The following is a 25,192-nucleotide window of genomic DNA, read 5'->3' as shown; positions in this document are numbered from 1 at the left end:
GGATGGATGGATGGTGGATGGATGGTGGATGGATGGATGGTGGATGGATGGTGGATGGATGGATGGATGGATGGTGGATGGATGGTGGATGGATGGATGGATGGTGGATGGATGGATGGATGGATGGTGGATGGATGGTGGATGGATGGTGGATGGATGGTGGATGGTGGATGGATGGTGGATGGTGGGTGGATGGGTGGATGGATGGTGGATGGTGGATGGTGGATGGATGGATGGATGGATGGATGGATGGATGGTGGATGGATGGATGATGGATGGATGGTGGATGGATGGATGGATGGATGCATGGATGGATGGATGGATGGTGGATGGATGGATGGATGGATGGTGGATGGATGGATGGATGGATGGATGGATGGATGGTGGATGGATGGATGGATGGATGCATGGATGGATGGATGGATGGATGGTGGATGGATGGATGGATGGATGGTGGATGGATGGATGTTAGATGGATGGATGGATGGTGGATGGATGGTGGATGGATGGATGGATGGTGGATGGTGGATGATGGATGGATGGATGGATGGATGGATGGATGGTGCGTGGATGGGTGGATGGATGGATGGATGGATGGATGGTGGATGGTGGATGGATGGTGGATGGATGGATGGATGGATGGTGGATGGATGGATGGATGGATGGATGGATGGTGGATGGATGGATGGATGGATGGTGGATGGATGAATGGATGAATGGTGGATGGATGGATGGATGGATGGATGGATGGATGGTGGATGGATGGATGGATGGATGCATGGATGGATGGATGGATGGATGGATGTGGATGGATGGATGGATGGATGGTGGATGGATGGATGTTAGATGGATGGATGGATGGTGGATGGATGGTGGATGGATGGATGGATGGTGGATGGTGGATGGATGGTGGATGGATGGATGGATGGATGGTGGATGGATGGATGGATGGATGCATGGATGCATGGATGGATGGATGGATGGTGGATGGATGGATGGATGGATTGTGGATGGATGGATGTTAGATGGATGGATGGATGGTGGATGGATGGTGGATGGATGGATGGATGGATGGATGGTGGATGATGGATGGATGGATGAATGGATGGTGGGTGGATGGGTGGATGGATGGATGGATGGATGGATGGTGGATGGATGGATGGATGGATGCATGGATGGATGGATGGATGGATGGATGGTGGATGGATGGTGGATGGATGGTGGATGGTGGATGATGGATGGATGGATGAATGGATGGTGGGTGGATGGGTGGATGAATGGATGGTGGATGGATGGTGGATGGATGGATGGATGGATGGTGGATGGATGGATGGATGGATGCATGGATGGATGGATGGATGGATGGATGGTGGATGGATGGTGGATGGATGGATGGATGGATGGATGGTGGATGGTGGATGATGGATGGATGGATGAATGGATGGTGGGTGGATGGGTGGATGGATGGATGGATGGTGGATGGTGGATGGATGGTGGATGGATGGATGGTGGATGATGGATGGTGGATGGTGGGTGGATGGGTGGATGGATGGATGGTGGATGGATGGATGGATGGTGGATGGTGGATGGATGGTGGATGGATGGTGGATGGATGGTGGATGGATGGATGGATGGATGGATGGATGGTGGATGGTGGATGATGGATGGATGGATGAATGGATGGTGGGTGGATGGTGGATGGATGGATGGTGGATGGATGGTGGATGGATGGATGGTGGATGGATGGATGGTGGATGGATGGATGGATGGATGGATGGATGGTGGATGGTGGATGGTGGATGGATGGTGGATGGATGGTGGATGGATGGTGGATGGTGGATGGTGGATGGATGGTGGATGGATGGATGGTGGATGGATGGATGGTGGATGGTGGATGATGGATGGATGGATGAATGGATGGTGGGTGGATGGGTGGATGGATGGATGGATGGATGGATGGTGGATGGATGGTGGATGGATGGATGGATGGATGGATGGTGGATGATGGATGGATGGATGAATGGATGGTGGGTGGATGGGTGGATGGATGGATGGATGGGTGGATGGTGGATGGTGGATGGATGGTGGATGGATGGATGGTGGATGATGGATGGATGGATGAATGGATGGTGGGTGGATGGGTGGATGGATGGATGGATGGATGGATGGTGGATGGATGGTGGATGGATGGATGGTGGATGGTGGATGATGGATGGTGGATGGTGGGTGGATGGGTGGATGGATGGATGGTGGATGGATGGATGGATGGTGGATGGTGGATGGATGGTGGATGGATGGTGGATGGATGGTGGATGGATGGATGGATGGTGGATGGATGGTGGATGGATGGTGGATGGATGGATGGTGGATGGTGGATGGTGGGTGGATGGTGGATGGATGGTGGATGGATGGATGGATGGATGGATGGTGGATGGATGGATGGATGGTGGATGGATGGTGGATGGATGGATGGTGGATGGTGGATGATGGATGGATGGATGAATGGATGGTGGGTGGATGGGTGGATGGATGGTGGATGGATGGTGGATGGTGGATGGTGGATGGATGGTGGATGGTGGGTGGATGGGTGGATGGATGGTGGATGGTGGATGGTGGATGGATGGTGGATGGATGGTGGATGGATGGTGGATGGATGGATGGTGGATGGATGGATGGTGGATGGTGGATGATGGATGGATGGATGAATGGATGGTGGGTGGATGGGTGGATGGATGGTGGATGGTGGATGGTGGATGGATGGTGGATGGATGGATGGATGGATGGATGGATGGTGGATGGATGGATGGATGGTGGATGGTGGATGATGGATGGATGGATGGATGGATGGATGGATGGATGGATGGATGGATGGATGGATGGTGGATGGTGGATGGATGGTGGATGGATGGTGGATGGATGGATGGATGGATGGATGGATGGTGGATGGATGGATGGATGGTGGATGGATGGTGGATGGATGGATGGTGGATGGTGGATGATGGATGGATGGATGAATGGATGGTGGGTGGATGGGTGGATGGATGGTGGATGGTGGATGGTGGATGGTGGATGGATGGATGGTGGATGGATGGATGGATGGATGGATGGTGGATGGTGGATGGATGGTGGATGGATGGATGGATGGATGGATGGATGGATGGATGGATGGATGGTGGATGGATGGATGGATGGTGGATGGATGGTGGATGGATGGATGGTGGATGGTGGATGATGGATGGATGGATGAATGGATGGTGGGTGGATGGTTGGATGGATGGATGGATGGATGGATGGTGGATGGTGGATGGTGGATGGTGGATGGATGGATGGTGGATGGATGGTGGATGGATGGATGGTGGATGGTGGATGATGGATGGATGGATGAATGGATGGTGGGTGGATGGGTGGATGGATGGTGGATGGTGGATGGTGGATGGATGGATGGATGGTGGATGGATGGTGGATGGATGGATGGATGGATGGTGGATGGATGGATGGATGGATGGTGGATGGATGGATGGTGGATGGATGGATGGATGGTGGATGGATGGTGGATGGATGGATGGTGGATGGTGGATGGGTGGTGGATGGTGGATGGATGGTGGATGGATGGATGGATGGATGGATGGATGGATGGATGGTGGATGGATGGTGGATGGATGGATGGATGGATGGATGGATGGATGGATGGATGGTGGATGGTGGATGGATGGTGGATGGTGGATGGATGGTGGATGGATGGATGGATGGATGGATGGATGGATGGATGGTGGATGGATGGATGGATGGTGGATGGATGGTGGATGGATGGATGGTGGATGGTGGATGATGGATGGATGGATGAATGGATGGTGGGTGGATGGATGGTGGATGGTGGATGGTGGATGGTGGATGGTGGATGGATGGATGGATGGTGGATGGATGGTGGATGGATGGATGGATGGATGGATGGATGGTGGATGGATGGTGGATGGATGGATGGATGGATGGATGGATGGTGGATGGATGGTGGATGGTGGATGATGGATGGATGGATGAATGGATGGTGGGTGGATGGATGGATGGATGGATGGATGGGTAGTTTAATATAGAGAGAGGTGAGTGGAGAGAAGGACAGATGAATAGATGGAGAAGGAAGTTTAGACAAATTCAGAGGTGAGAAATGGTGAACTAGGTCACAAAGTATGGCACTTTCTCCACTGCAGCAGAGCTGAGTTGGACATAGTCAGGTTTACCAGGTGGGTGCAGCGGAGCCTGTGGAGGGGAAAGGGTGTGTCCAGGGCTGCTCTTCTGTGAAGGGAACCAGTTTCTCAACAAAGGCCCAGCCTCTGCTAAGCTCTCAGGGTTTCAGGGGACCTGCTCTTTTGTGGCCCTTGGTCCCACGCCCTGGGAGTGTCAGTGTCCTGCCGCCAGCCCCATCTGGTCCTAAATTTAGGGATTCTGATGAGTTAACGCCACATACCTTGGCCACAATTCAGCATTTCTGATAATTAATTAGTTAAATTAATAAAAATGATAGTTTTTTCCTAGACTTAACATGTATGTCCAGTGATTACATTGGCACCATATGAAAATAGCTTAATAAATGATTAACTTAAATAAATAGTAACTCACTTGAAATGCCTGATTTCTTTCTGCAAAAAGAGAAATTGCTTTTTCTGAAATCCTTGGCTCCTACATTTAGCACATCTTTCCAGGACTTCCCTACTCTTTCTTTGGAAATGTGAAAAACGCATAACATTTATTTTATCATCTGCCTCGAGGACCCAGGGAGGAACATTTCAAGAAATTAAAAATAAGAGAAACATGCATAAAACAAAAAACTGCCAACTTGGCTTAAAAAATGACAAAAAGCCACATAAAGCACACTTCTTTACTATTACCCAAATAATGACAATAATAAAAATGATAATAACAACAATAAATGGTGGTTAAATGCGTTACGGACGCACGCCACGCCAGGCTGCGCAGCTCGGGGTTTACGGTGCAGATTGCCACATTATACACATGACGAACCTGGGATCCATGAAAACAATCCCAAGAGCACCTTAGCACATCATTTTCCAGACTCATTTGGCCAAAGAGACATTCAGAAATATCCATTACCGTGTGCCATAAGCCTGGGGTGGCCAGAGCTGCGGGGGCTGAGAAACAAGAGGCCCCTCCTGCCTCGCCTTAGAGAGAGAGGACACTCACCCTGGCTGTGCCGGGGAGGCCACGTCCCCAACTGACTCGACACCAGCTTCCATGTCCCAGAACCGCCCATGGGCTCTGACCCTCTGACACCACTCCCTCTCCATGCGTGGACCCCAGACTCTCATGCACAACCTGAAGACCCCGTCCCTGGTACAATCACAGTTCCTCTTGCAAATGCAAACATCAGGTTGTTTGCTTCATTCACGGGAGCTGGTCTCTGCAAATGGGAGCTGTGAAGCGCTGGCCTCCAGTTTCTCGTGGGACTGAGCCACAGAGGACACAGGCTGCTCCTGCGGTCTCCCCCGTGTGTCCCGGGCACCTGCTGCCTCTGTTCTCTGCAGCTTGGTGCTCTGACGCCTGGGGTGGCGCGTGCCCCTCCTCTGGGTGGGTTTCCTTCCCCAACGTTCATGCACACAATGTTTTCAGCAGTCACAGACCTTCCGAGACGTGGCTGGATGAGAAACACGCTGGCAGACGACAGAGGGTGGCCCCGGACCCACGCTTATGCCCACCCGTCTTCACTCCCTAGAGAACACGACCTTTCTGGAGCACCTGGGGCGAACCCACATCTTCCCTGACAAGGCGTAGAACAGGAGCCACCAACCTTCTGGAAAGTTCTCAGCACCAGGAGCTGCAGCCCAGGGCCTGAAAACCTGTTTCCTAATGAAATGACAGAGGAGTTCAGAACTCTCTGATCCACCTGCAAAAGCAGGTCTCTCCTCACTGACAGCAGTGGCCTCAGCACCCAGCGCAGCCTGGCTGTTCCGGGGACCACACCCAGCGGTCAGGAACTGCATCTTCCTGACCCCGTATATTCAGCATCAATCCGGATCTCCGAGTACACCCAACGCCACCGACTGGATCTCTGAGTACACCCAACGCCACCGACTGGATCTCCGAGTACACCCAACGCCACCGACTGGATCTCCGAGTACACCCAATGCCATCCACTGGATCTCCGAGTACGCTGAATGCCATCAACTGGATCTCTGAGTACACCCAACGCCACCGACTGGATCTCCGAGTACACCCAACGCCACCGACTGGATCTCCGAGTACACCCAACGCCACCGACTGGATCTCCGAGTACACGCAACGCCATCGACTGGATCTCCGAGTACAATGAATGCCATCAACTGGATTTCTGAGTACACCCAACACCACCGATTGGATCTCCGAGTACACCCAACGCCACCGACTGGATCTCCGAGTACACCCAACGCCACCGACTGGATCTCCGAGTACGCCCAACACCACCGACTGGATCTCCAAGTACACCCAACGCAGCGACTGGATCTCCGAGTACACCCAACGCAGCGACTGGATCTCCGAGTACACCCAACGCCACCGACTGGATCTCCGAGTACACCCAACGCCACCGACTGGATCTCCGAGTACGCCCAACGCCATCGACTGGATCTCCGAGTACTCTGAAAGGACTTGATTGGCACTCTGCCTGTGCACATGTCATGATATGTGAAGAATATCTTGAGAAAGCGGCTTTTAAAACTGCACCCAACCGTGTGGAGATGCTGGTGTTGGGTGGAGGAGGAGCCCTGAGCCAGGGAGCGGCTCCTCAGTAGGCACGTGGGGAACGCGCCCTCCCAAGCACCAGACCCACACAAGGCTGCACCGAGACTGGGGTGTGAGACCCTGTGCCAGGCGAGTGCCTGGTTTCCACAAACGCAGAGCAGAGCGTCCCCACGCCTCGGCAGTCTCCTTGCTGAGGGCGCTTCTTCCCTACTGGAGGAGGGAATCCCGCTTCCCCGATGGGATCGCCTTTGCCCAGGGAGCTCCTGGGAGGAGTCCGTCCCGAGTTATCCTGACCCTCTCCTCCGGCCATTGATGTGTGTGGTGATCGGAGCATGAGGCAACGCTGTAGCAGGGCAGGCTGCCTTCCGGGGTAAAGGAAGGTAACCTGGTCTCCCGGGCAGCTGGGCAGCTCGCGTTCCCTTTCCCACATCTTTTAAAGTGAATCAAAGAGAAACAAAGTAATCTTTCAGTCATTTTCTTCCAGACCGCAAGAACAAGAAATAATGTTTGAAAAATGGAAGGGAGCATGTGATCTCTATTCTCACTAAGCAGAACTTCATGGAAATACTGTTCATCGCATAACGATGGATCTTCACTTGCTTATCATTGGATTTTGCCTTGTGTCTCCACTTATTAACTGCACAGGCTCAGCAAGTTTTCAGTCTTTATAAAATTGTGCTAACCGTGGGTTGCTGTCATCTTCAGTATCTTTGGAGAAAGGTCTTACTGCGTGTTCTCACCTTTCTGAAGAGCCCTCACGGGGTCCAGCCCATGAGGCATCCCAACAGGAAAGGGGTTTTGCAGTGAGCCCTGGTTCCACCACAGCTGTTAGAGAGAGTTTGTGCCCCGTGCCCAGCTCCCAAAATCCACTTCATCCCCGGAACAGTGCAAGGATAGGAGGTGTGGGCGTGGCTGGGGTCAGAGTCCACCCCCCCGCTCCTGTCCACCCGGATCCCGGTCGGTCATTCTGGGTTCTTTATGGCCTTCAGGGCCATTCCCACTGCTTGACAGCTGCCTCGGGTCTCAGATAAATGTGTCTTTCTTTCCTTTGCCTAACAGCTGCGGCTTTATCTAGCCAGCATATTTATGGAGCATCAATCATGAATGTAAAAGGTGGACAGCTTTGACTGTACATATGGTTGTAGAATACTGGAGAAAAGAGAAAGTCAGCAAATAGGAATTATTGACAGGACTGCACACATAATTTGCAGCTTTCACAAAATATCAATTAAGCCACATGATGGTTTCATCCCTGGGCAGAGACGAAAGCCCCGCAGGTGAGCAGGAGCGAGACAGAGCACCACGGGCCACGTGAGGCCAGGGCACCGCCCGTGAGCAGGAGAGAGACAGAGAACCACGGGGCACGTGAGGCTGGGGCACTGCCCATGAGCAGGAGAGAGACAGAGAACCATGAGGCATGTGGGGCCGGGGCACCGCCCGTGAGCAGGAGCGAGACAGAGAACCACGAGGCACGTGAGGCCAGGGCATCGCCCGTGAGCAGGAGAGAGACAGAGAACCACGGGGCACGTGAGGCCGGGGCACTGCCCGTGAGCAGGAGAGAGACAGAGAACCACGAGGCACGTGAGGCCGGGGCACCGCCCGTGAAGTCACAGTCACACGTCAGCTGGTGGCACCCAAAGTGTGCAGAGGCTGCCACACCCTCAGAGCCTCTTTCTGAGTCGTCCCCTCCGGGAAATCTTTAAAACAAACTGAGCCTGGCACAGCAGGAGAGCTACAATACGTTAAATTTTGGATACAGATCCAGCTACTACAAAAAAAGGAATTTTTTTCTTCAACTTCCTTAGGCAGCATCTAAAGAATCAAAATCAGATTCACCTGTTAGGCTGACAAAAAAAAAAATTGTAAGTGAAAATAGCCAGACACAAAACGTGCATGTGTGTGCACGTGCGCACGTGTGTGTGTGTGTGTGTCTATACACATACACACGTGTAGACTTCTGATGGAAACTAAGGCTGTGCAGGCAGAAGTAACTGGATAAAGTTTTATTGGAAGCTGAACACGGGGATCCACTTGGGAAGACGCCCACAGAACTGAGCATGTTCTGGGGTCGGCTACTAGGTGGAAGACTTTCCGGAAAAGTTTAGGAGAAGGGAGAGGACTCCTCACAACAGAGGCATCCTTCTCATGGGGGGACAGGTTGGAGGGCACAGCCAGTGCACACTGATCATACCGTGAGGGCTATAACAAGGCAATCAGAAAGCTTCATGATTCCGAAACAAACCAGCAAAACTTCGTGATTCAGAAGCAAGTCAGCAGAATGTCATGACACAGAATCAGATCAACATTTCACGGTTCAGAAACAAATCAGCATCCTTTCAGTGTCAGTGGGTGCCGATCAGCACATCAACAGCCGGAGAAGCTGACGGTGAGATTCTCCACTCAGGGGCAGGGTGTGCCCATGAGTCACAGACGTCTCCAAAGCCAGTTAATTTGGAAGCAGGTTTATGTTTAAACTGCCAAATGTGACCTAAAGGTTACCAAGACCCCCACTCTCCTCTCTGTCTCTCTCTCTCTCTCTCACACACACACACACGCCATCTTACATACTCTATGATTCCACTTATAAGATTTTGTCACCCCGGGCTTGGGCCTGAGTCCCTCGACCCTTTCTGCGATCTCCCCGATGCCTCGCACTTGGCCATCAGGATTCACTGACTTTACCTAAAGAGAAGCCGCCCCTGAGCAGCCCCCTGACCCGGCATTTTCCAGCTGGCTCGGTGCATCTCAGCCTGAGACCCACAAGGGGGGTGCCTGTGAGGACTGCAGAGGGGGACACAGGTCCCATCCACCCCAAGGCTGCCCCAAAGCATCTCATGTCATGGTTATATTTTATGTATGGGGCATTCTGGTAGAAATTCTGTACTGGAAAACTATCTCCCCACTAAAACCAACCAAACAGGCAGCTTTCGTGGGCCTTCGTAACGCCTCCTACCTCACCTCCTAATGCCTCTCCTCACCAGGTTTCTGGTCTCCCGGAGCAACCTGCAAACCATCAGTCCTCAGCCTCCTCCTCAGCCTCCTCCTCACTGATGCCCCAGGCCCACAGGCTCTGGGGTTAGGACAGTGCCTGCTGCCTAGCACTGGTCTGGGAGATGCCCTGGCCAGGGGGCAGGAGCCGCACAGGAGGGCTGAGGGCCGGGAAGCGCCGTGGGGCGGGGAGCATGGATGTCAGCAGGATGATTTTTGACACTTTATTTACACAGATGTCTCGATTGTACCATTAGATGAGTTTGTCAAGTTCCCCTGTAAACAACACCCCAAATAAATAAGATATGAAATATTTCCAGCTCCTACAGTTTCCCCAAGCTCACCCACGCCAGGGCCCTCCCGGCTCCTCCCACAGCCACAGCGCTGAGTACCTGTGCGAGAAAGTCCTGCTTCTCCCGGATCAGATGGCACGGGATAGCCTGGCACACAGGCAGCCTGCGGGGCCGGCACGGACGCTTCTGTCCGGTGTTTTTGCTCGAAGTATCTTTTGAGATTCATCCACTAGATTGTGGACGCCAGAAGTTCATGCATTTTCATTGCCCAGTGGCCTTCCATGTGTGGTTAGACACTTTCTTTAACTGTTTCCTGCTGAGGAACGCTGGACAATTCCAGGTGTGGGCTGTTACTGTGAGCGACCCCGCCCAGGACGATGGACAATTCCAGGTGTGGGCTGTTCCTGTGAGTGATCCCGCCCAGGACTGTGGACGATTCCAGGTGTGGGCTGTTACTGTGAGTGACCTCGCCCAGGACGATGGACAATTCCAGGTGTGGGCTGTTCCTGTGAGTGATCCCGCCCAGGACTGTGGACGATTCCAGGTGTGGGCTGTTACTGTGAGTGACCTCGCCCAGGACGATGGACAATTCCAGGTGTGGGCTGTTCCTGTGAGTGATCCCGCCCAGGACTGTGGACAATTCCAGGTGTGGGCTGTTACAGTTAAAGCCCCTTTGAGAGACCCTGTCCAGGACTATTTGTGGAAGACATTTACATTTTGCTGGGCACAGGGCAGGTGTACATATAGTTGTGGGGGACCTGCCACGCTATGGTCAAAGTGCCTGTGCACCTCCTCCCCACCGGCGACGTGAATATTCCAGATGTTCCAGACCCTCCCGGCACAGGGCGGGGCCAGGATCTTCACATCCAGTTATTTCAACGTGCGTCATGCAGCATCCCATTATGATGAATGTGCATTTCCTGATGGCCGAGGATACTGAGCGCTTTCAATTTGCTTATTGGTCATTCTTGTATCACCTTTTGTCTAATGTCTGTCTTGTCTGTTTTTTTAAAAAGGTATATTTGATTTGTAAACGAAGGACGTTTATTTTTTGATACGTCTTTCAGATTGTATATGTATGCAAATATTTTTATTACAATTTGTTTCTTTTCTTTTTGTTTTTTAATGGTGTTTTTATTTAAAGCAGCAGAATTGGTAGCTAACAGAATAGTCCCTATGAGTAACATGAAGGGCAAACGTCACATCACCATGTTAACAGACTCGGGAAGCGTATCTGAAGAAGTCCAACCTCCATTCATGAATAACAATTTTCAGCAGACTTCTCTGGGGGCCTTCCTCCACCTGTGGGAGTCGTACATCCAGAAGCCGAGTGAGCTGGAAGGACCCCAGTGGGGATGGGCTATGGTTGGAGACCCTGGTATGAACTCCAGTTTAGCTTGACATAGACACAGATGGTTCCATGCAGAATATTTATAGACACGTATGTGCATGGATTAGCATTCACACACATTCCCTTGCTCTGTCAGCTGAGAATAAAAATGAGGATCATTATTACTATTACATTCTCATTTAGGCCTTTAAATAGCAGCTCCAGTTGTAAACCTCTCTAAGGGGCTCTGGATTAACTGCGTGAGAGTGATGAGGGGAAAAGGTCTTTCTCATCTCCATCTGACCTACCCATCTACCAACCAAGCTGGACACTGACTGTCCTTCTGTCCTCTCCCCAGATGAGTCATTGCAAACAGAAGCCCCAGAAAGACTCCATGAAGAATGGTAGTGAGTTTGGTGCAAAGGAAAGATTTAGTGAAAATGACACTTAGTTCATTAACTATTCACAGTGGAGCAACCCATGTGCAGAAAACAAGCCTCAGCCCAGCTGGGCTCTCCCTGGGTCTTACTCCTCCACTGAACTCCCTCGGACGCCTGCAATGAGAAGCCCCTCATGCCAAGCCTCACCTGCCCCTTCCCCTCTGCCACCCCCTGCACCACACAGACTACACAGTTACTCTGTAACTCAGCTATCTGTGGACAAAACCAAAAGAATGGCCTGTATTTGCAACTCACTCTTGATTTCTCCCATTTGCAATGCCAGGGAGCTGTATTAGTTGCTCAATAAAATACCACAGTCTGGGTGGTCCCTTTGCGGGTGTCCACGTGAGCATGTTGGCCACGAGCCTTCAACTGAAGTTGACATCACTGCATTCTCTGCAGAGTGACGAGGAGGTAGGAGCACCGGCCATGAGTGAGTTAGAGTTTTGCACACAGAGATGGCGTGAGAACAGGGATACTGGCACGTCACTTGGGTGTTTCCTGGAAATGCAGAGTCTCAGGCCCACCTCAGGCCTCCCGGGCTGGAATCTGGATTTTAACATGGGCATCTACACCCTGAAGGGTGGGAAGCTGGGCTTACAGGAGAGACTCAGGGAACGTGAGGCCAGGGTGGCCGGGGCCCTCGCAGGCCTCATGGACTTGTCGTGTCCGTGGACATCATCTGCACCTCAGTCTGTGCCCGCCACTTGTCAATCCATGTCCTTTGTCCTAAGAGCGTGGCCAGAGTCGCCAAATAGACCATTCGCGTGCGGCCGAAGCTCACACCCAGGAACCCATGGGGCAGGCTGACTCCGTCACTTCCACACAAAGGGCAGCGCTGCTGAAGTCCACAGGCCCGAATCCATTGCTGGTGTTACGGGCAGAGTCGTGCTCCTCCCAAATTCATGTGTTGAAGCTCTAACCCCAAGCCCCAAAGAATGTGACTGTTTTGGGACATAGGACCTTCTAAAAAGGGTGATAAAGTTAAAATGAGGTGACCAGTGTGGGCTCTCATCCAACCTGCCTGGTGTGCTATATAAGAGGAGATGAGGACACAGACACCCACAGAGGGACGACGCTGTGAGGACACAGCAAAGAAGCTCCATCTGCAAGCCACGGAGAGTGGCCTCCACAGAGCCCAGCCCTGCCAAGACCCGGATCTCAGTCCTCTTCCCTTCAGAGTGCTGAGAAAATACACTTCTGTTGTTCAAGCCACCCAGGCTGCGGTATTTCGCTGAGCAGACCAACACAGCTCCCTGGCATTGCAAAAGGGAGAAATCAAGAGTGGGTTGCAAATGTAGGCCATTCCTTTGGTTTCGTCCATGGATAGCTGAGTTACAGAGAAAGAGGGCTTCTGGATGTCTGAGTACTTGCACTCCAAACTCCAGCTCCACGAGGTTATCAGAGAGCCACCTCCGCTGTTGACACTGGTTTCCCCCTCGGCCTGCCTTTCCTTTGTATTCCCTGGGCTCAGCAAGCAATGCCGCTTTCCATCTTTTTTGTCTCTCCAAAGAAATGAGAACTTAATACACACCAGCCTTGAACTGGGGATCACGTGTTGCCAAGAACACTTAAGAGCAGACAACGCACTTTGAGCTGGATGGAAGCACCACATCCATGCATGGCCTACATGCCCCCTGCACACAGCAGCTGCAATACAGGGCAACAGCTCCCAAGGTCAACCTGTGCTTCTACTCCAGATGTGGGATCAGGCATTTCCCCAAGGGTCCTGGTCCCAGGGCAGGGTATTCACAAGCAAAGGTCTTCATGCTGGACTCCAGGACACAGACAAGGAACAGAGGCACCCCTGCTGAGGCTGGGAGTGGGGGATGGGGAGGGGATGGGGAGGGGATGGGGTGGGGAGGGAGGGGTGGAGTGGAGGGGATGGGTGGGGGATAGGGAGGGGATGGGTGGGGGATGGGGAGGGGATGGGATGGGGGTGGGGAGGGGATGGGTGGGGGATGGGGGATGGGTAGCGCCTCACTCTGGAGCGAGGACAGAAACCCTTGTGAAGGCCATGGCAGGATGGGGGCACAGGCCCATGAAGTCCAAAGACAGAGACCAGGGAACTGCCCCTCCCAACCCTTCCCTCCCCTCTAACTGACAAGCTCTGGGATAACTGGATTACAGCTAAGAGACCTGAGAGACACAGGCTGTCCGAGGAACAGCAAAGGAAAGCCCAAAACCACAAAGGGAGACAAAAGGAGGTCACAGAGGAATCTGAAGTTATACACACACACAGCTACAGCAAACACAGCCCGGCCCTGGGCAGGGTTAACGCAGATCTCCAATTCACAGCCTATTTATTCAGAATCGATTGCCCTCAGCCAGGTGTGGTGGCTCACGCCTGTAATCCCAGCACTTTGGGAGGCTAAGGCGGGTGGATCATTTGAGTTCAGGAGCTTAAAACCAGCCTGGCTGGCATGGTGAAACTCCATCCCTACTAAAAATACAAAAATTAGCCAGACATGGTGGTGAGCATCTGTAACCCCAGCTATTTGGGAGGCTGAGGCAGGAGAATTGCTTGAGCCTGGGAGGCAGAAGTTGCAGTGAGCAGAGATCATGCCATTGTACTCCAGCCGGGGTGACAGCATGAGACTCTGTCTAAAAAAAAAAAACAAAACCAGAATCTATTGCCCTCTAGGAGATGTCCAGCCTGCCAAAAAAAAAAAAAAAGGAAAAAGCAAATTGAACCCCAAATGAGAACTACTACCCACACCAATTAGAATGGCTAAAATGCAAAATTCAAGCAACACCACCCAGTGCTGATGAGGTTGTGGAGCTACAGAATTGCTGTCAGAACTGCAAAATGGCACAGCCACTGTGGAAGACAGTTGGTCAGTTTCTTAGAATGTGGAACAGAATCTTACCACAGGATCTGGCCATCACAGCCCTAGCTATTTACCCAGCTGGCATGAAAACTTGTTCACACAAAAACCTGCACGTAAATATTTACAGTTGTTTTATTCTTAATCTCTAAAAACTGGGAGCAACCAAGATGTCTGCTATGGACGGAGGGTTTGTGACCCCCCAGAATTGGTACGTTGAAGCTCTGCCCCATGTGATATGTCTGGAGACAGGACCTTTGGGGGTGATTAGGTCATGAGGGTGGGGCCCTTGTGAATGGGGTTAGTGTTCTTACAAGAAGAGACACCAAAGCTGACTCCCTCTCTCCAATGTGAGCACAAGTCAGAAGGCAGCTGCCTGCACATCAGAAGAGGCCTCAGAATGAATATGCAGCCAGCACCTTGAGCTTCCCAGCCTCTAGAACAGCAAGAAATAAATTTCTGTTGTGTAAGCCTCCCAGTCCATGGTGTTTTGTTCCAAACTGCCCAATACAATGGTCTCCCCCAGGGAAATGGAGAACACGTGCTTCTCAGTGCAGTGGGAGCTGCGGAGAGATAAAAGGAACCAGCTATTGATTCACATAGCAACAATGATGAATCTTAAATGTGCTCTACTAAGTGAAAAACCCATATACATGATTCATGGGCTACATATCACATGATTCCATTCATACGATACTTTGGAAAAATTAAAACTATAGGAATGAACAGACTAGGGCCGGGGTGTCCAATCTTTTGGCTTTCCTGGGCCACACTGGAAGAAGAATTGTGCCTTGGGCCACACATAAAATATACTAACACTAACAATAGCTCTTGAGCAAAAAAAGTCCATGCATAAATCTCATAAGGTGTTAAGAAAGTTTACGAATTTGTGTTGGGCCACATTCAAAGCCATCCTGGGCCGCATGCAGCCCACGGGCTGTGGGTTGGACAAGCTTGGACTAGCAGTTGCCAGGGGCTGAGGAGAGGAGTGCTTGGCCATCGGCGGACACACGAGGAGCTCTTCTTTCTGGCACTGGGGTGGTAACACATGACTGCACGTCACAAAGTGCAGACAGTAATGAGGGCGAACTTAAAGAAACAGGAAGCTGACCTGAGTAACTTCAGAATATGATGTTTTGAGTGGAAATTGTAAAGCTAAAGACAAAAGGACATTAATATCATTCCTTTGTTGGTAAATTTCCCACAGGGGTACAAGTTAACAATTCACATACACTGGGATTGAACAGATAAGTCAACGGATGGCAAACCATGGGAGGCAGGCTTCTTGTGTTGGAGGGGAAGGTTATTTGTAAATAAGAGGAAGTTTAGACTGAACCCTGTGGTACTAGATCAGAATCAGAGACGTCAGTGTGAACTCATGTTTAGCTTTGCATCGATATAAGGATGGACAGATCCAGAGATAATCTGAAGTATGTGTTCACACATAGGGTATTATCTGCATGCACATTATGCAGCTCTCTTCACTGACAGGGCTGGAGGCAGTGACACCCTCGTCCCACTGAGCACACCCAGCACCCAGGTTTTTGTTTCTAAATATCATTCTCCAATAAGGGGAACCACGGCTGATTCTAGGGTGGATCAGAGGGAAGACAAGATGTGCCTGGAGTATCTCATGATATCAAAAAGTAAGGAAATTTTCAAAAAAACAAAAGGATGGGGGATTGTCCAACGGACACAGATGCCAACGTGAAAGGGCTGCCAATGGCCAAAGATGGAAAAATTTGAACAACAAAAGAAATAATATATTGGATGATTGAATTATAATAAAAAATATAAAGTAAATATTCATGAGCCCATACTGGTATAAATAATTGAATAAACAAGTAAATGTGGAGAAGAGGCAAATCTTTCTTACTCCAAATAACATCATATGATCATATGTAGCAGCCCCTCCAGGAGATGGAGTTTAACTCTTCCCCAGCCCTCCCCTGAAGGTAGCACAGGCTTCGTGACTCATCCCAAAGAGTGGAGCGGTGGAAGGGAAGACAGTGACTTTACAGCGAAGACACCTGGCGGACGCCACCTGATCCAAGTGTTGAAAGATAAACGTAGGCACATGAAAGTGTAAAGAGTTATTTGAGGAGACAGGAATCCATCAGCTGGGCAGCACCGAACTACAGCAGTTTGGGCTCTACCAAGGAGCATGAGGGAAAAAACCTTTATCAAGTGTTCTTGGAAGGAAGAACAAAAAAAGGATTGATTAAAGTGAAACAGCAGTCGTAAAGCCTCTGTTTTGAGGTTAGCTGGCAGTTTCTGATTAAACTTGAATTTTCTTTCCTAGGACAGGACCCCTTACCCTGAATGGGGTTTCTGTGTGCAGGAACTGGGTTTGCTTCTGAGGTACTGAAGCCCTCAGCCTAGTGCCTCCCAATGCGCTATTTTCACACAAGCGATCGGGTTAACGCCACCTGTGAAGTCAAGAGGATGTTCTATGCCCCTGAGAGGCCATGAGGGGAAGAACATTTCACCTCCTTGGTATTATTTGCGGAAGCCCACCACCTCAGGCTAACCATGAGGAAAAGGACAGATGAACCCAGACTGAGGGGCATCCACAGGGTGCCCAACAGGCTCCTCCACACTGCCAGGGTCGTGGCAAAGGAGAGACAGAAATGTCACAGACCAGAGAAGCCGAGGACACAGGAGGATCAGACACAATGTGGCACCCCAGGTGGGGTCACAGCAGAGAGAGGACATGGATGGAAGCTCTGAAATCCGAAGGCTGGAGTTTAGCTCGTGGCGATGCAACGCGGCTTTCTTGGCTGCTGCAGGTGGACCATGGCAGCAAAGATGTGGAAGCCGAGGGAAATTAGCAGCAGCTTGCAGAAACTGCCTGCACGATCTTCATAACCCTTCTGAAAATCTAAAACTATTCAAAATTAAAAAGTATTTGAAACTGACAATGACAAACAGGCACTGCCAAGTTTCCGCCGGCCTCACACTCTCTGTGGTTATTCAGTCCATAAATGACGGCAGGAGGGGGATCAGCTACTCTCTGATCTTGAAAGGCAGAGGGCACCTCCCAGCCTCTTGACCTGGAAGAATTCCAAACAAGCTTCAAGGTTCCAGGCTGTTGCATAAATCGTCTGCGATTCGAGTGATTGCAATTCAGATGATTCCAAATAATTAGCAATTACATCTCCTTTTGCCCCCCCTCCAATGACTGAAAATGAGCTTTGATCATTAATATCTATTTGGGAAACTGAGAATTCTCTAAAAGAACTAAAACCTGGCAACTTCCCTATGCAAAAACTAATTAATGATTCAATTAATAAAAATAAAGAGACTCTTTGTCACGTCTTTAAAGAAACATGGCCCAGAGATGGCACTAATGAAGAATACAGCCATGTCCAGACCTGCGGGGCCCGGAGCTCCACCAGAAGTCACATGCCCCTGGCAAGGCCCTTGCCCCAGGAACCTCCCTTCCTGTGTCCTGATGGGACAGCGGATTTACCGGGAATGTTAACAGAACCACCACACTCACGGCAAGTGCAAAATGTGCCCTGGCAGACCTGAGTTTGTTTCCTTCCGGTGAGTTCTGCCTGGACTGTGAAGTCTCCCAGGGTGAGGGGGGCAAGTGACCCCACACTGTGCCTGTGCCCACCTGTCCAGAGCTCTGGACTGCGGAGTCTCCTCAGGGAGACAAGCTGACCCCACACCACGCCTGTGCCCCCCTGTCCCAGAGCTCTGTTCTCTGGTCTCCTGGAGGCTCTGAAGTCCATTGGAAAGATCACCCCAAGCCAACACACCTCCAAGCGCAGAGCTCACATCCCAGGGCCCCCGGGGGCTTCGCACTTTCCTGGCATGCCTAGGATTTTTCTGTGGCTTCAGGGGCTGCTCTTATCAGCTTGACCCAGCGCAGCGGGTGGGTGAGTTGGGAAGTCAGCATCTCACTTTGTGCAGACACAGTGTGGGGGACCGTAAGAAGATTTCTACCTTCAGCTGTGACAGCCGGAGCTCCCGGAGGATGTGGGCACATGGGGAGAGCCGAGTGAAGGGTCTGGCCTGCGATGCCCTTGTAGCCGGGCCCAGGTTGGGCAAGGCGCTCTACCCACAGTCGCTCTGGTTTGGCCTCTACATGGCCCTGGGAGGTTGCAGCCACTCTCTGTGAATTCCTTCCCGGGGCACTGAGGCTGGAGGGATGTGCCCAAGACCCAAGGTCCGATGAGAGTTGCTGACAGCTTTTGGTGACCAGGAGCTGTGGGACAAGCCTCTTTGTACTTACACAGGGTGGTTTCTCAACACAATGCTCACTCATGGAGCCCAGCTCTGCCCCAGTTTGGAGATCCTCATCCTGGTAAGGTGTGGGAATGTGGGTGACGACCGCTCCATCTCATCAGTGCCACCTGCTCCTTCTGCCTATTCTGAGAAGGACCTACACTTCAAACAGGTGTGGGGAAGGCAAGGACCCTACCAGGGCCTGCCCAGTGAATAGTTGTTGCAGGAAATTCGGTTAAGCCTGGGCATATTTATTCATTTATTAATTAATGCTTCCTTGGGGGCATTTTATCTTCCAAAATCTTCCACAGCCCTGGGATTCTTCCAGATTCAGTCAAGTGCATCCTCATGGTGATGTGTGGCCAGCAGGTGTCCCTGCAGACAATTCGAGGCTGAGCCAACAGAGCCGGTGGGAAGGAGCCCTTCGGCCCGTGCTACCCCTCAACACACACTCCCAGCACCAGCTCTCCAGCTGCTTGGCCAAGACCCAGGGGCCTCTGACCTCCCGGGTCCCTGCCCAGCTCACCCCAGAGCCCTGCCAAGGAGCTCTCCCAGGGCAGTGTCACCTGGAACAGCCGGTCACGGCCAGCCCCACCCACCCAGGTGCACAACGGAGGCACATGTGCCCTCGTGCCCCAGTGAAGGGCAGGGACTCAGGAAGCACCGTCAGCAGAGGCAGCCCCTCGCCAAATTCATGACTCCTTCATTAAACTAGTTTTTCCCAAAGATGGCAACACACAGCATGGCCTAAAACATCCTCCGAGGTGAGAGTGGGGTCCCCAGAGGTCAGATGTGCCTCTGCCTTTCCAGCAAGGGGGCCTGGGCAGAGGGGGCCATGTCTGTCTCAGGTCCCCTGCCGTCTGTGATGGGGCTGGCACCAGGACCTCAGCTGCTGTTCCAGGGACACGGCCCAAACCATGCCTGGAGAAGGGCACAGGCCGCCATAGCTGAGCCCGAGAATTTCAAGCTGCAGTCGCAGTTCCAGGCCACACAGAGCCCGGGGCCAGTGCTCCCAACTCCCCAGGCTCCGAGAAGCAGCGAGGCTTCAGCTCCCATAAAATTAACTTAGTACCCGGAGAGGACACTCCTAAGCCCGGCTCAGCCTTGGCCTCTCGGAAGCATGTGCTTCTCTCTTCCCACGCCTGGAGGGTGGATGCCCCCTGCATGTTCCTCTGAATCGGTAATCAGCCCCATGAGTGCCCGTCTAAACGTTTCCTTCATGGAGACCAAAAAATAACTGTGTACATTTTTCCCAAGGCTGAAGTTGTAAATTACAGGCACCTTTCAACCAATTGGCTCCTCATCAAGGAAATTAACAATCTCTCTGATTGCTGACAGATTTCCTTTCCTCCACCATTTGTTTTTCCTTTATCCTGTAGTTTTCCATAAATGGTTCCTCTAAAGTAGCAAATATGAGTTACGTGGAAAATGCCAAAACAGGAAAAAGGCAAATCTCCCTGTGCCCCTCCCCGACAACCCGAGTCAGGTCCAAGTTGGGCTTTGTCCAATGTCCTCACGGCTGTGGATGGTGCTGTGTCCCCCAAAAAGATAGTTGAAGTTCTAACCCTCACACCTGAAAATGTGACCTCATTTGGAAATAGGGTCTTTGCACATGTGATCAAGTCGAAATGAGGTCATCCATTCGGTGTCCTCATAAGGAGAGAGAGATTTGGGCAGAGACACAGGGATGACACCATGGACAGACGGAGGCAAAGGTGGGTGATTCATTCACCAGGCAAGGAACACCAAGGGTTGCCAGGAACACCAGAGGAAGGAAACCAGCATGGAAGGGCTTCTTCCATGGAGCCTCCAGAGGAACCAGCTGCTTGACCTTGGACTCTCAGCCTCCAGATTGTGAGGGTCACCAAGGACTCCTTCCATAAACTCAAAACAGCAAAGCCGCAGTTTCCAGGCCTCCTGGTTGGGATAGCATCCATTCACGGAAAGAGCAGCACTGTGCATGTCAGTGAAGGCACTGAGGGCTTACCCGGGCAACAGAAGCTTCAGGACTCTGAATCCCTAAATCCCACGTCAGTGAAGGCACTGAAGGCAACAGAAGCTTCGGGACTGTATCCTAAAGTCCCTGACCTCAGGGTAGTGCATTTCTGTTCCCAATATCGAGTTACTGCAGTTTCTGAGAACAACTCGAAGTTGGCAAGGACAGTTCCCTCATGCTAGCTGCATCTGTATTAGTCCATTTTCATAATGCTGTGAAGAAATACCTGAGACTGAGTAATTTATAAAGAAAAGGAGGCTTAATGGACTCACAGTTCCACATGGCTGGGGTGGCCTCACAATCATGGCGGAAGGTGAAGGAGGAGCCAAGGCAGGTCTTACATGGTGGCAGGCAAGAGAGCCTGTGCAGGGAAATTCCTGTTTATAAAACCATCAGAATCTCTTGGGACTTATTCATTATCACAAGAACAGCATGGGAAAACCCGCCCCCATGTCTCAATTACCTCCCGCTGGGTCCCTCCCAGACACCTGGGGATTATGGGAACTACAATTCAAGATGAGATTTGGGTGGGGACACAGCCAAACCATATCAGCATCTTTCTGGGTGTCACAACTGCCTATGGAGCAGTTTGGTGGAACAAGCAGGCCTTGGTAACACAGGATATTTCAGAGACCATGGATGATGATGTAGCCACCCACCTCCCCAGGCCACAGAAATGGAAAAGCCAGACACGCTGAAAATGAACTCAGTCCTTCCTATCAGCAAGTAATATGATCAAATGGAAGAAAAATGTATTAAATAATGGATTATAATGAATGTGAGCAAATTAAACTACAAAACATAAGGCTGGAAAGACAACCTTCTTTTTAACAGAAATGTACCAAAAGGGGAAATGTTATAACTTTCTATGAGAATTGATCAATAATTTGGCAACCACAAAGTTAATGAAGTGTTTCTATTTCTTTTTGAATGACTACATAATTTGAGAAATTAACAGGTTGAAATGCCCCCTCCCAACTTCCCAGGAGGCAGGTCTGGAACCAGTTCCCCCATGCCCTGAGCCCCTAGTCAATATGGACATTTATTTCTCACAGTTCTGGAGGCTGGAAGTCTGGGGTCTAGGTTGTGGCCAATCCTGTGTCTGGCAAGGCTGCTTCCTGGTTTGCAGACACCATCTTCCTCCCTGTCCTTAGCAGAGAGGAAGGGTGGTGAGTAGAGAGAGAAGAGGCTGGTTCTGGTGTTTCTTTTTACAAGGGCACTAATCCCCTCATGGGGCTCCACCCCATGACCTAATCACGTCCCAAAGGTCCCATCTCCAAACACCATCCCACTGGGGTTTAGGATTTCAATGTAAGGATTTGTGGGGACGAAAACCTTCAGCCCACAGCAGTGCCCTTGGTCCTACCCCTTCCTCTCCTAGACTTCCTCCGTAGGAGTTCGGCAGGCACTCCTGGTCTTCCTTTATCTTCTTGCAGAAAGATGGCCTGGCAGGTCTGTGACAACATTCACACCCACAAGGTCAACCAGGAAGAAACTGAACCTGATGCAAATAGAGACAGAGTCGCACCTGTGAGAAGCAAACTCACCCGTCCAAACCCAAAGGCTGGATGCAGAGACACGGAGAACAGCAAAACAGAGATTTTCAATGACAGTCTTGCAAGATTGGGTGTCTGGCTGGCATGCAGCCACCTCCAGCAGAGTTTCAACAAGCAATTTATCCCCTAGTGTGCAGGTCCCTCCCCCAGTTCCTCATTGGTTGAGTAAATGGGGTTACAATCTTCCTGGACATCACCTATTGGTCATTGGATTAAGATTTCAAGTATGCTCTTTAGGATCTTTCTGCTGCATTTTATTGCAGCCCACCATGCATTGCAACTGTCTCAGGACTCTTCAGACATTTGACTATGGCCCTGGTGGCTGCACGTAGCTGATAAGAAAAGGTATAATTATTTATGTTGCAAGCTAGCCTAAACTAAATTCTTTGATGGGGTGAGGAGAGGGTAGTTGAGGGGGCTCCTACTGATAGGCACCTGGCCGCTGGGTGAAAAGGAAAGCAGGAAGGAGGGCAGGGTGGTGACTCAGTACATTTCTGCTTCTTTATTTCTCTATTTCCACATAGCCTGCTTAAACCTATATGAAGGCACTTAGAATTGAAAATGGACCACCACATATAGGTTATTTTCTACACACCTACCTGTCAGCGACCGATCTTGCTCAGATGCATCCTTAACCAGCATGACCAGTCAGAGCTTCAGCCACACAGTGGCCTAGGGAGCTTCTTCATGCCAACATTCCTTACCTCTGTTTATTAATCTACCTACTTACCTGTAGAAGTTCATCCATCTTAAGGACTTAGGAAAAATGTCTTGAGATTTTGGTCATGCTCATCCTTATGTTTTGAGGAAAGGGGTGCTCAGAATGAGTTGATGTGGCTTCGTCTGACACAAGCTGTCATAAACCCCATGCCCCGTCATCAACCCCACACCCCATCATCGACCCCGCACTCTGTCATAAACCCCACGCCTCATCATCAACGCCACACTCCGTCATCAACCCCACACCCCGTCATTAATCCCACACCCCATCATCAACCCCATGCCCCATCATCAGCCCCACACCCCGTCATCAACCCCATGCCCCTTCATCAACCCCACACCCCATCATCAACCCCACACCCCGTCATCAACCCCATGCCCCATCATCAACCCCATGCCCCGTCATCAACCCCATACCCCATCATCAGCCACACACCCCGTCATCAACCCCACACCCCATCATCAACCCCACACCCCGTCATCAACCCCATGCTCAGTCACCCATCATCATCCCCACACTCCATCACCCGTCATCATCCCCACACTCCATCACCCGTCATCATCCCCACACTCCATCATCATCCCCACACTCCATCACCCATCATCATCCCCACACTCCATCACCCGTCATCATCCCCACACTCCATCATCATCCCCACACTCCATCATCATCCCCACACTCCGTCACCCGTCATCATCCCCACACTCCATCATCATCCCCACACTCCATCATCATCCCCACACTCCATCACCCGTCATCATCCCCACGCTCCGTCACCCGTCATCATCCCCACGCTCCGTCACCCGTCATCATCCCCACACTCCATCATCATCCCCACACTCTGTCATCATCCCCACACTCCGTCACCCGTCATCATCCCCACGCTCCGTCACCCGTCATCATCCCCACACTCCATCATCATCCCCACACTCCATCATCATCCCCACACTCCATCATCATCCCCACACTCCATCATCATCCCCACACTCCATCACCCGTCATCATCCCCACACTCCATCATCATCCCCACACTCCATCACCCGTCATCATCCCCACACTCCGTCACCTGTCATCATCCCCACGCTCCGTCACCCGTCATCATCCCCACACTCCATCATCATCCCCACACTCCGTCATCATCCCCACACTCCGTCACCCGTCATCATCCCCACGCTCCGTCACCCATCATCATCCCCACACTCCATCATCATCCCCACACTCCATCATCATCCCCACACTCCATCATCATCCCCACACTCCATCATCATCCCCACACTCCATCACCCGTCATCATCCCCACACTCCATCATCATCCCCACACTCCATCACCCGTCATCATCCCCACACTCCATCATCATCCCCACACTCCATCACCCGTCATCATCCCCACACTCCATCATCATCCCCACACTCCATCACCCGTCATCATCCCCACACTCCATCATCATCCCCACACTCCATCACCCGTCATCATCCCCACACTCCGTCACCCATCATCATCCCCACACTCCATCATCATCCCCACACTCCATCACCCATCATCATCCCCACACTCCATCATCATCCCCACACTCCATCATCATCCCCACACTCCATCACCCGTCATCATCCCCACACTCCGTCACCCATCATCATCCCCACACTCCATCACCCATCATCATCCCCACACTCCATCATCATCCCCACACTCCATCACCCATCATCATCCCCACACTCCATCATCATCCCCACACTCCATCATCATCCCCACACTCCATCACCCATCATCATCCCCACACTCCATCATCATCCCCACACTCCATCACCCGTCATCATCCCCACACACGCCCCGTCATCAACACAGCAGCACAGCGTTTCCTCCAGGAGAAACACCAAGATCTCACGTCCCATCCACGGGCTGAGGCTGCTGCTCCTGCAGGAACCTGGTGCAGTGTAGCAATTCCACATCCTGAAATTGCTAATCAAAACTCCTATTAAAGTGTCACACAGTGAATAGTTAAAATACCACTTTGCTTGAACAGTGAAGAGGTTGGAAGGAAAACGTTAACTGTATCAGAGAATATGGACTACTAAGA

General features: G+C 51.3%; 1 long non-coding RNA gene across 7 annotated transcripts; it reads right to left on the bottom strand.

The window, feature by feature from the left end:
- Window positions 1-4,601: 4,601 nt before the first annotated feature.
- Window positions 4,602-23,396, bottom strand: LOC109025998 (uncharacterized). 7 transcript variants are annotated; one of them, XR_010129743.1, is made up of 5 exons: window positions 22,207-23,396; window positions 21,894-21,989; window positions 21,113-21,217; window positions 14,923-15,171; window positions 4,602-11,497 (listed from the first exon to the last, which is right to left on the bottom strand). It is a non-coding gene; the product is annotated as an uncharacterized lncRNA (long non-coding RNA). The 7 variants fall into 7 exon arrangements; XR_008677607.2 differs by having other exon boundaries at window positions 15,028-15,171; window positions 22,207-23,393; XR_010129744.1 differs by lacking the exon at window positions 4,602-11,497 and having other exon boundaries at window positions 13,705-15,171; window positions 22,207-22,341; window positions 22,996-23,390.
- Between the last annotated feature and the right edge of the window lie 1,796 nt (window positions 23,397-25,192).

The sequence above is a fragment of the Gorilla gorilla genome, chromosome 11 (assembly GCF_029281585.2).
Source record: "Gorilla gorilla gorilla isolate KB3781 chromosome 11, NHGRI_mGorGor1-v2.1_pri, whole genome shotgun sequence".
Lineage (NCBI taxonomy): Eukaryota > Metazoa > Chordata > Mammalia > Primates > Hominidae > Gorilla > Gorilla gorilla.
The sequence above is the reverse complement of the archived record's forward strand: the minus strand, read 5'-3'. Positions and strand labels throughout refer to the sequence as shown.